The sequence below is a fragment of the Solanum tuberosum genome, unplaced genomic scaffold (genome assembly GCF_000226075.1).
Source record: "Solanum tuberosum cultivar DM 1-3 516 R44 unplaced genomic scaffold, SolTub_3.0 scf00899, whole genome shotgun sequence".
In the NCBI taxonomy this organism is placed as follows: Eukaryota; Viridiplantae; Streptophyta; class Magnoliopsida; order Solanales; family Solanaceae; genus Solanum; species Solanum tuberosum.
Window position 1 is genome coordinate 5,207 of NW_006239918.1, and position 3,302 is coordinate 8,508.

A 3,302-nucleotide genomic window follows, 5' to 3' on the forward strand; every position below is an offset into this window, starting at 1 on the left:
CCCTAAAACATAGGTTTTAACTTTTATCTAATACCCTACACAGTAGATAAAATATAAATTTATATTACATATATACTAGGATTGTAATAGTTGGGCATATATACTATGTAAACATATTGTGTGAAAAGAGGCTAGGGAAATTGGGGGATGATATTTGAAAGAAGATGGGGAAAACTTGAAAAAAATGAGGCTTGATATACTCGAATACTTCTTAATGAAAGAACATCCACAATAACTAAAGAATGTGATGATGTAGATATGATTGCTTCTTCTTTAACCAAAGGTCTCGATTTCAAACCCTGAATATGAAAAAGTTGTTGACAGGAAGCACTTCCATGAATGGATCCTAACGGTGCAAATCAGAATTAGTCGCACTTCAATAGGAATACCAAATACCAAATAAAAAAGGGGTAATTTCAAATATACAATAAAGTAATTAATTTACAATAAATATAGCCATATTTTATTTACATAAAAATGGGCAAAAAATCATAGGAAATATACACTGACTATACAATGTAGTTTGTCAAAAGTTATAGAAAGTATACATTGACTATACAATATAGCTTACATATACATGAGTTATACACTGACTACACATTATGATACACTCAAAAAGTTGAATATAACTTAACTATACATAAAATATACACTGGGTATACATGAAGTATATACTGAATATTCAATATCGATCAACTCAAATTCACTTCTAGACAGCCCCAAATTTTAGATATGAAATCCTCTCGATGTTTAGAGTCTTTTATATATAGTCCGCTCGAAACAATTCATATTTGAGGTACGTCGATTATTTAAAAAAAAAAAAAGGAAAAATAGCAAATAGAAGAAGAAAAAAGATTTTAAAAAAACGCATTAGGAGGCCGAATGGCCACTCTGCGTAATTTTCTCAATAAGAAACCAAAACAACGAGGAACATGCACATATACGATAAAAGTGGGTTGGGAAAAATAAGAAAAAACATAGATAAAATTTTAGAAATAGCAAATATAATAGATATAATAAGGCTCTATAGTTATAGTTTCGATAATTGTGTTCCATAACTATAGTTTCATTTGCTATATATAGAGGTTGAGGTTTGTATATTTTTGTCCGTTGTATATTTCGCTTGCGAAAATATGAATATGGAAAGTATATATAAATTAAGAATTTATACACTATGAATTTTTCAAAATTTTGTTTGTACATTTCGCTTGCCAATATATAAACATGGTAATTTATTACGATTTTTTTATAAATCGTAAACAATTAGCTAGACATATACAAAAATCTGGATTTATAAAATCAAAAACCTAATTATACAAATTCTGAATTTATACAAATCAGACGAATTATACAAATCAAACAAATAACAAAAATTGGAGAAACTGTAACCGCAAATTACAAATTTCTTAAAATAAAGCTATATATCCGAGAAGCCCATAAATAAGGCCCAGCAACAAAGGGTGCTTAAGAAAACTGAAAGTAAAACATAAGCATGGAAAAACTTTATTCACCTTGCAATAGTTAGAAAAAGCAAACAATTTATTGTTTTTAATGATTTGAATTTGTATTCTCTCTGTTTCTTTTTAGTTGTTATGTTACGGTTTTCGAGAGTCAATTTGATTAAGTTTTAAAACTAAATTAGATTACATTCATTCGTTATTTCAAAACAAAAAATTTGATATTCAAAAACTATATAAAAAGTAGTATAAATTGTAATTTTTTCCCTTATCAATATGTATGATAGAAAAAATACATCTTAAAATGTTAGTCAAAGTTTATATAATTTAACTCTGAAAAATAAACTACGACAACTAAAATGAAACAGGGTATCATGTAAGGTCTATTTTCTCCATTCGGGACCCACCCAAATAATAATAATTAATCTCCATTTCATCATTTGTATTTTCCATCTACAAAATTAGAATTATTTTGACTGAGACTTGTAAACATGCTTTGTCTCTGCATGTCTCATTTTCAAATTTCAATTCATGAAATATTTTAACACATCATATGGAAAAACTTTTAAGCTAGTATTAATTAATTAATACATTTTTTAGCATGTCACCTGTGATAACTAATTTGAAATTTATAAATTTATAAAACTAGATTATAAAAATTGCTTAAATTCCAGTTACTTATTACTACCTCTGTCCACTTTTAATTGTCATAATTTCCCTTTTAAAGTCAAACGATAATAACTTTGACTAATATTTTACGATATATTTTTTCATCATATTGATATGCATTAAATTGAAATTTATAGTACTTTTCGTATAATTTTTGAATATCTGAATTTGTTGTTTAAAATATCGAATTAATGTAATCTAATTTAACTTTGAAAATTAGTCAAATTGGCTTTCAAAAAGCGCAACATGACAATTAAAGTGGACATAGGGAGTACTTGTTTAATCAAAATTACAAAATCTACTCATTTCAATACTATCAAGAATCATATGTATCGATTTCGAGCTCTGAATATATAAAAAGTTCTTGGTAGTTCAAATTTGGAGAGAGTAGGATTAGAAATTCGAACTAGTGATATTATAAATTAAAAATAATAATTAAGCAAGAGTCGATCTTTATTATTATGACAGGTAAATAGCTCATCAGTTAATCAAGTGCACCATTTAATCTTGTTAGAACTTGAAGGCTAACAGATATATATTAGATCAATTTTAATAAATATATACATAATATATTTAATTTTTTGAAAAGACCAAAATCCACTTCCACCATAATTTGGACAGTAAATTAACATCTATATTAGAAAAACAATATAATATTCTTTAAATGCCAAAAAAATATATGATCCACTTGACATATGCCAATAATGGAGGGCATGGACTAAAACAAGTCAAGAACACCAATTTAATAGTTTGGACTATTATTATGATAAGTCACACAACATGCCACTCATTAATTTTGGAGGACCTAAAATAAAAATGTCCACAAAAAATTATAAGTGGCCTACTTCATTATTTTTCTTCAAATTATTGTTAATAGTCCACATATACATGCAGTTTTTCAAAATCCTCTCAAACCTTAACTCATCCCTCACCAAACTCCTAGAAGAAAAATAAGTTTAATGTTTGTTCATTGTGACAATACATATTTTTTTTAATAATTCTATCAAATTAAACCAACCTATATATAAATTAGGTAATTTTTCACAATATGGTAATTTGTAAAAATAAAACAATAACTTGTTATAAATTAATCTAATTATTTTGATATTGTAACAATTTTCTTTATTATATATATATATATATATATATATATATATATATATATAAATTTTAATC